Here is a 9530-nt window from a genome sequence, read left to right as displayed (position 1 = left end):
TAAGATTTAAGCAGGTAATCGTACTTATTTATTTACATCGAGACGTACTATCCTAATTATCAAAGTGTCAATGACGCATTCGAAAACAGAAACAAGGGACATCTAACAGCGGTATTTTTAGTGACGTACTAATTGCGTACTAATTTTCCCCCCGACTGATAAATAAACCCCACGAAATATGCAGAATACCACGCGACTGCGCTCCCACTTGCATAATGAATCAGCGCCCTCGAACAGGCTCCCTCTGAGTTTTCCAGAACAAAATAAAGGAAATAAAGAAACACATCGTGATCGAACCAGTGCTTTATCTGCTGCGCCACGGCTGAAGTAATTACACGTCGGGTTCGGTGTTAGCTGGAAACAAGCTGTGATAGCTGTTGTGTTACCGTAGATAAAGTACACGGATGTACACAAAGCTTATCACCACAAAAGCGAATTGACCACATCAGTGCAAAGGTTTAAAGGTGCGTTTTGCTTCGTCCATCGCGATGTCTTTCTGTAATGAGCAAAAGGTAAACATGATCTTTGCCTTGGGGTCTGCAAATGGCAACAAGAGGAAGGCCACAAATATATATATATATAAATATATATATATATATATATATATATATATATATATATATATCAGTCATGGAAGTGTGGCGGTAGGCCTAACGCATCCATTATCAGAAATTACGAAAACCTGAGACAAACCGGCAGCTCCAAGAAACAGCGGCAGAGGACTCAATCTTTGAGTCCTAGCCTACGCATGAATGTTCTAACATTTATGGCCTCGAACCCTCATGCTAGCGTGCGGGACGTGGCCGCCCAGATACCAATTTCCAATTCATCAGTTTGGAGAATTCTAAATGACGACCTTTCACCTGTACTACCTTAATCAGCAACAATGCTTAGAAGATAGGGACTTGTAGAATGGTCTAGATTTCTCTAAATGATTTCTCGCCCTCACAAAATGCCGATGAGTCACCGCACTTTTTGAGGACCATCAAGCGCACAGATGAAGCCAATTTTCACAGTAACGCTTAGGTAAATTTGCACAATGTACAATGGGTAAAGTGCAATCGGCAGTTTACTCTGGTGCTATAATCAGTTCCATCTTGTTTGATCACACGCTGGCTGGACAGCGTTATGTGAATGAAATCCTTGAAGGCATGGTGGATGAGTTTCTCAGCGAAGTCGTCGCGTCTTCTACTTCTGTGATATTAGCAAGATGGGGCACCTGCACAGAGCAGCAGCAGCGGAGCACTAAACTGGCTGGATGAGACTTTCCATGCGCAATAGATTGGAAAGCAAGGGCCTGTAAATTGGCCGGCTAGGTCACCTGACCTCTCTCCACTGGATTTGTTTCTTTGGGGTTACGTGAAAGATCGTGCTAACATGATCGAGATGGACATCAGATTAGTTTGAGGCAAGGATAACAGATCTCTGCCATAGTATGCCGGCGACGGTCATCAAAAAAGCCACTAAAGGTGTGATAAAACAGACACAGTACTGGTGTAGCTGCAAAAGGAGACCTATATATTCGAACACGTCCTCTAGGCTTGTGTTCAGCGGAGCTTACGCATTCATAGATAATAAGCCAACACTGAAATCTCATGTTTTTTTTTTTGTGCAGACATCCTGATTGCCAATTCGGCTTATTTAGAAATGGTGTATTTACTTGAACGCATTGGTTTTGCCTTTTCTCTTCATGTTGGTCGCTTCCGGTCTGTTTGTTTCGCTTTTATTTTTTGACACAAAACTCTTTTTGCAGCTCGTATGCACTTCCATGAAAAATAAAACGCGCACTTTAATTTGGCTTTGGTCCGAAGCAAGTTTCTGACGCGAAATATAACTGTGCGCGCACTCTTTCGATGCGGTGCGAGCTAAGCCGAGATTTTGAAACATTCAATGCCTGTCACATTGCTTTTCTCGTTTCGTACGTGGTCAGAGCGGCGCTTTGGCCGCGTTATCAAGGGGCTTTTGTTAGCAATGTGTTCAGTCGGCCTTGAGAGATGGATAAAAAGTGTGACGTAGTGAGGAAGAAATAGCCACAAAACTTGCTGTTGGTGCTCCTTCCCTACCTCTATCACGGTGGTGCGCTGTCTCTTCAGTTTTGCGACAGGCACAGCAGTTCCTTTCAAACAGCTTATTGGAGGTCACTGCTTTATGGTGCGGATGGGGGCGCACTCAAGTGGTATTTTTCATACTTCGTGAGGTTTTTTTGCTGGTTGGAAAAGATTGTACGCAATTTGTACGTCGCTGAAAACACCGCAGTTAGATGTCATTTTGGGGTGCCTACAGATACCGCATTGACCCTTTGAAAATTAGGACAGTGCTTCTCGAGTAAGATAATTAATTGCAATTACCAAATTAAATCTCAATAACGAAAGAATTACTGGCACCTACTCCACTGCACTGGAAACAATATGCACTAGGCTTTCTTCGAGTGATGCATCGCTGTTTTATATTTAGTCTTCGAGCATGATAGTGGGCAACACTGTATAATTCACTCAGTAACCGAAATGAGGCCAACCCAGATTCACTCGAAATCAGAATCAACAGCAGTCGTGCGCAGCAGCGCTTATACTCTGACTCGGAGAAAAAAAAAAGAGAGATAGAGGCTGCAGTTTCACCGCAAAGGCAAAGCAGCATTAGTGATACCCAAGTATGCGACAATTACACGAAGGAAGATTACACCACCGAGAGGACTCGGGCTGTTAAATGTAACTGTCTTCTACTATGAGGTGTTGTATATACTCATAGCGCGGTCACTCCAGCGCTCAATTCTTCGAGGTCACAGGAAGTTTCTTCAAGTGCAAGAACTAATATATATATGTATTGCCACATCATATATGGTCGCCGCGGGTATGTGCCATGCGATGAAAACGACGCTGAAGTAGCGCGCGAGTAGAAAAACAGACGACAACGACTTCGCGTTGACTGCTCTGATAAAGTGCTTTCATGCTGTCACTGTTAAGAACGGCCAGCTGCAGTGCAAGTTTTTCCAACCAGTTGTGACTGTGGAAGCAACATCTCGGGAGCATCGCCGCCAACCTCTAGCCACGGCGTGGCGAAGTTGACTTTGTGTCAATATCAATACGCGCATCCTCCACTCTCCGTCAGTTCAGCTAGGATGCGTCGTGACGGAATGAGTTCGGCGGGCCAACTATTGTTCCCAAACTCCCCAACGCGGACCTGATCTGCTACGGGTGCGTGAGTTGCCGCGGGAACGCCGTTTAGCGCTGCTTCCCACGCACCGACCAAGACGCAAGACAACGCGCTACCCGGAAAGGCTCCGAGTTCTATGGGGCCCCTCCGACTTCGGCTCCGGACCTTCGCACCTGTGTGTATGCGTGTGTGCATGTGTGTGTGTAGACCGTCCTGCGGGGAGGCGGCTAGTTTGCGATGACTAAACGAACGTTCGCATCACCTTGTATCGGGAGAGGGCCGAGTGTTTAAAAACCGCTGTTGCGCGGCGGCTCGGGACACTCTCTCTCAAGCAGTCATGTTAGACTGATGTACTTTCAAAAACAGTCATGGACTGATATAAATACTGTAAGTAAACCCATATTCCTCGTTCTCGATGAGAAGCAGTCCTTCCCTTCATCAACGTCCGCAGCGTGGATAAGTTGGACGACGGCATGGGCCAGCTACCTTCGAATTCATGCCGGACTCCAATCTTGACAACGGATCACGAGCGATGGGATTGAGCCCCCAATCATAACATCACGTGGAGTGATGGAAGTACTGGAAGAAGTACGGGGTACAATATTGACGCCTTAGAGATTCTCCAACACAATCTATTACTTTATCTTGACTATTTGCCCTTAACATCTCTTTAAGGAGAACATCAATGTTCCGTATAAAGGTTTCTCTGTCGATATTGTCACGTGGAGTGACGTATGAAGAACACAGTAGCAATACTGTGAAAGACGAAACTAACTTTTATTGGGCGAACCTGTGCCCACAAAAACAGGCTACACTTAAAGAACGGCGACAACGGCGAACACAGTCGGCGATCGTCAAAATCTGATCAGCGGGTTAAGGGCGTCCGCTTTTATACATCAGTCGTCGAATGTTCCAGGGTAATCGCTGGCACCCGCGTGCCTTCCACAAAGTTGTACATTATTCGCGTCGCGCACACATGCAATCAGGTTACACACCGTTCGGTCACAGACAGCGGATGGAACCATCGACAACATTCCAGAAACTTCCGATACATGAACGCGCGTCCTGCGCTGTGCGATAACATTTGCGAAACGCCTGTGACTGCGAAACGCCGTCTGGCACGACCTCATAGTCCAGTGCGCCAATACGTCGGATGACCTTGTAGCGTCCGAAATAGCGTCGCAATAGTTTCTCACTGAGTCCTCGTCGGCGTGTCGGGGTCCATACCCAAACACGGTCGCCGGGCTGGTACTCGACGAAGCGTCGTCGGAGGTTGTAGTGTCGGCTGTCGGTCCTCTGCTGGTTCTTGATCCGCAGGCGGGCGAGCTGGCGGGCTTCTTCGGCGCGCTGGAGGTAGGTAGCGACGTCAACTTCGTCAGTGACGTGCGGCAGCATGGCGTCGAGCGTCGCCGTCAGGTTTCTTCTGTAAACCAGCTTAAACGGCGTGATCTGTGTTGTTTCTGGCACCGCCGTGTTGTAAGCGAAGTTACGGACGTCAGACTCTGGAGTTGGATGGATGTTATGAGTGTCCCCTTTGGAACGGGGCGGTGGGTTGCTCCACCAAGCTCTTGCTACTATGCTGCCTAATATCCTACCTAGGTTAACCAATGAAAAAAGAAAAAAAAAACACTATGAACTACCGCGTCCAAACTTTCAAATCCCCTATGCGAATTGTGCTTTTGTACGTCTCCGTCTTTTGTCGTTTCCCTACTTTTCTTCCACCAATCCTCCAATCGCCTCTTACTAATGTCTATTGCGGACCTGTTTGCTTTACCACTGCTCCCGCTGAACCCAAGGGCTTCAAGGAGGCCAGTGGTGCCTAAATCGACCGCTGGGTAGACGTCTTCACATTCTAATAAAATATGCTCCGTCGTTTCCCTAGCTTTACCGCAGCAAGCACATGCTTCTTCTTCCTGAAGAAGCATGTGCTTCTTCAGGACGTGAAGGACGGAATAACAACGTTCAGTTTTACCGATTTCCATCGAGTTTTGCAAGACGCGTAGCGCCACCTGCCGGTGCGAAGAGGCACTAATTGAGTAGCGCGAAGCCCGTCTCCCTTGCTAAACCTATGCAGCTAGCGACTGCGAAACAACAATTTTGGCCTAGATTGCGAGTGTTTTGCGCATTTAACACCCAGACAGAGAGCTATGAATTTCTACGCTAGTCGGACGCGCCGACGAACTGCCATAAAGCGCTTGCTGGCTCACTTTTCAGACTGATGGCGGAAACGACGGCAACCGCGATAGCTCCGCGTGCTACGAAGAAACGCCGCAATCGACGCTACTGTTGTGTTGTAAATTGCCATGAACGTGAAGGACGGAATAACGATCGTATGAACGATCGTATGAAGAGGAAAGGCGAGAGCGCTGGATACGGGCCGTTCAACCTGTTGGGTAATCAGATTACTTGCATTCCCCACAACACAGCGGCTCGCATGAGAAAGTGCGACAATTTTGTTCTTCTGTAATTGTGTTGCGTAGCCCTGACGGAGGACCGTGGTAACCAAGCGAAAACTCAAGAATTTGAGTTTGAACTGTGCTCAACATAATTTGAACCGTGCCTCAACACAAACGAAAGAGAACGGTCCATTGTGGCCGATGCACCTTCGCTTGCGGACAGCTCTCCTTGCACTACTCAGTTCGCGCCAAGGCTCCGATGACGGGTCTTTCCGCAGCGCCGCCTGGGCAGAGTCTGAGGTCAGGGTTGCCAGGTCCAAAATGTGAAAAGTAGCCAAAAAATCTCGGAAAGTAGCCAACCTTGGCCACATACAGAAATGTAGCCTAAAAAGTAGCCACGTTATAGAAACACGTTGCATTTTCATTTATTATGCAACTCTGAAGACATTATCACAGCCAACACTTAAAGCTGCTTTTAGTAAATGTAGGAACATACAAAAAATATTATGAAACGTGTATAAATGACTACAGCTAAGAGCACTTTGATCAGCATGAAACATGACTAGAATATTATCACAAATCAGAATCACAGCACCAGTTAAGATGTAAATGTCTGAGGTAATCTTGGCACACATTTCTCGAAGAATGTCAAAGTTCGAGGCATCCTCGAGCGATCGCTTTCGCGAATATTTAAGCGCGATTTTGCGTCTTGGCATCGGATGCGTCGCAGGCCTTTCGTTACGCTTAGCAAAGTGAGAAGCCCGCGTCGCGAAATCTCGCAAAAGTGATCGTATTCACGAATACAGCTGTATATTTTCAAGCTGGGAACACATAAATGGACCGACTACGCCGAGAGCGCGCCGGCTAGACCGGCCGCTGACATGCTGGTAGCATGTTTACGTTTATCCACCGGCCAGCTGTCCAAGTGTTCGATTTTGAAAACTTCGGGCAGCTTCGGGTTGTCTTAGGATCCCACCTCACGTTGACTTCCCATCAGGACCGGAACAAGCTGGCTGCCAAGCGGGCTGCCAGAACTTCGAAAATTGAAGAAGGCCAATGTGTGGAAGGCCTGACGCGGAACGTCAATGCGAAGATGGAACACGCTGTGACGTCACCAGTGCGAAATCTTTAGCATGAAATGAAAGCACCCGAGTCCGATTTACGATGATGATATACAAGCTTGAAAAGATTTGAAGTGTCGTCGTCGTGTGTTGGCCTAAATATTTGCTAATGTTGCTGCATAATATGAGCTACACAAGTTTCTATCCAATTTTTACAATGGTCAAGCTATTTCAAAAGTAGCCAAGGTAGCCAAGTAGCCAAGACATTTTTTTGCCCGCCAACAGCCTCAAAAAGTAGCCGATTTGGCGCAAAGTAGCCAAATCTGGCAACCCTGTCTGAGGTCTATACGTACAGAAGAACGGCATCCCAGGTTATGGTGTAGGGGGTAGTGGGCTCAGAAGCCGGAGCGCCCTATGTATTGCAGCGAGGCGGCGAGTGCGGACGGGACGCGGATTTCGGTGGCGGCGCTGTGTCGCATGGGCTGGCTCCACGGAGGAAGGAAACTAAGGAGAGGCCCTGACGTCACTCTTTGTGAAGCAAAAGTGAAGCCGGAATTTGGCGTTGCTCATGGCGATGCTCCGCCTTTTGGGCCACCCTCCTCTCTTGTTTACATCTTTCGCGAAACCACGCCGCGCTGCGCGTGGTGTCGCGCGCTCGCGCAACATCTGGCAGAGCACGGTGTAGGTAACACAGCGCAACAAGACACGGTGACTAACGCAAACCCGCCCACTCAGCGCCTTTGCCACGGCCCGAAACCTACCAGAGCAACACGTGTGAGCGCTCAAAACCATAACAACGGCGCCATTGTGGCCCAAAAGGCGTGGCCATAAAAAAATAAAAATAAAAAAGCAGCAAAAAATGAGAACCTACTACGTCATTTCCGCCACACTTTTTTCCTAGCGCGCGGAGGGGGTAGGGCCTCTCCTTAGTTTCCTTCCTCCGTGGCTGGCTCCCTCCGCTGCTTCGCCATAAAGGGCCCCTGAAACGGTTCGGACAAATTTTGTAGACGCGTAGGGTACAGCTTAAGTAGAACATTCGCACCACAATTTAAGTGAAGCGTTACGTATTAATGGAGCTACAAGCGATTAGAAGTTATCCTCCTCCCTAGCCATGCTTTTCCTCCTCAACTCGTTCGCCGGCGAGCGGGGCTAAGCTCCGCCTTCGCTGGTCCGCGTCACGATGCGACGCCACATCGTCCATTTCCGGTTGTTTTGGAGCCCGCCCTGCCCGCGCGAGACCTCTACGCTAGCCGCTTAGCCGTCGATGCCAAGTGAGAGCTATCAAAGCAGCGTTCGTTGCGAGCATTCTGTCGTAGCGCCGAACGTGTCTGGTATTCCGGTAACCACAGGCAAGCTGGTCATTTCGGCATATGACTGGAGGCATAAACTCAAGCTGATGAAGGAACTTAGCGTAGACGTACGTGAGCGGCCTGATCGGTCTGCACGGTCCAGACACTTGTTGGCGCAGCGCTTAACCAGCCAAACAAAGCGCTAATATTGCTCTAACCAAGTGTGAAACATTTTAAACATTTATAAAAACAACGTGTTGATGATTACACTCCTGCGAAAAATAGACACCAGCAGCAAAGAATACCCTTCGTTGCTGCTACTGTGTATGGTTGAGCTCTGTGCCACCAGGTGGCTGCACCACGCAGACCATTCACATTTGCCCTTCTGCTCATCTCATGGCTCATCCCGTTACGGCACAGTCAAGCGGCCAGACCCTGTCCCCTTGCGCTTGCGTTTGCCTTAATACTGGACTTGCGAAACGCTGTTGCGTTAGTAATCTTCCGGTGTAAAGTGGCGGCCACAAACGCGCAAATCCTGGCGCGGATCGGATAGCGGCAGTCCGATGCGCAGCAGCCAGTTCGCTCGTACGCTGCCTTGCAGAGGGACACGATGTCGCAGCTTGACATATTGCCAGTCGCTACGTTTGCAGTCCACAAGGCAACAAAGTCGAATCATAGTGCTCGCGAAAAGACTGAGACCGACTCTGACCGTGGAGCTCTCGTCAAAATGGGGTACGTTGTAACACAAGCAGACGACACTTGCTGTGTGTCGGAAGTGCTTAAGTGTACTGAAAAATTGTTCTTGTGCATTCTCTTTATGTTACTTTCTTTTTATAAAAACAAACTAACTAACATTCCAACTATTACGAAGATCATTTGTTTACCATAAAGTTGGAAAAATTATCGATCACGCGCCCTGGTCAGCCAATCGGATAGCTCGCCCCACTGACGTCATATGGGTGATTTTCGTCATATGGGTAGGGGCGGCTTAAAATTCCGCCGAGCAGCGTGCTCCGATCGGCAGCGATGTGCATTTTTAAAACCTTATAATAGATTACACGCTTTACGTGGAGCACTTAGATGTGTCAATTAATGATCAGAAGTATCTATTCTAACGACTCAGTACGTTTGTAGAAAATCGTCAAAAGCGTTTCAGGGTCCCTTAAATGAAGAGCTTCGCGCGCTTGTTCGTGCGGGCTTGATTCGCGACGTTGACTGTTTTTTGGTGTTTCAACCTACCGTTGAAGTCTGTTTCGCGCGCAATCGGCCGAACACGTGAGAAGTAGGAAGGTCGAAACGTCAACGGCAACGACACTGCTTCGCTCCCGGCTGTGAAACAGGATATAAGTGGAAAAAAGGAAAGCAGTCGTCGTTGTGATGAATAAGCACGGCGAATTTGGGAACGCAACGTGCCCCGCCAAGACAAGAAACTCGACGAAACATGTGCGGTTTGTGTGTGAAACATGCTAAAAGAGTAGGTGGATTTTTAAGCGATTCAACTGCAGATGGCCTAAGGGTGACGATATCCAGCACATCATCACTGCTGGATTATCTTGTCATCCAGGGATTTAGGTATGTTATGACATCCAGGTTAAGCCAGGATTTGCTGGAAAACGTTTTCGGTATGTTAGACA

General features: G+C 48.2%; 1 long non-coding RNA gene across 2 annotated transcripts in view; it reads right to left on the bottom strand.

Moving 5' to 3' along the window:
• Nucleotides 1–7028: 7028 nt before the first annotated feature.
• The window catches only part of LOC140219385 (uncharacterized), a 226812-nt gene continuing 224310 nt past the window's right edge, over nt 7029–9530 (bottom strand). For both annotated transcript variants that reach the window (XR_011895610.1, XR_011895609.1), the window contains exon 3: nt 7029–7587. This is a non-coding gene — a long non-coding RNA (uncharacterized lncRNA). The remainder of the gene's footprint in view (nt 7588–9530) is intronic.

This window comes from Dermacentor andersoni, chromosome 7 (genome assembly GCF_023375885.2).
Source record: "Dermacentor andersoni chromosome 7, qqDerAnde1_hic_scaffold, whole genome shotgun sequence".
Lineage (NCBI taxonomy): Eukaryota > Metazoa > Arthropoda > Arachnida > Ixodida > Ixodidae > Dermacentor > Dermacentor andersoni.
Note: the sequence above shows the minus strand (reverse complement) of the source record. Positions and strands in the feature narration are given on the sequence as shown.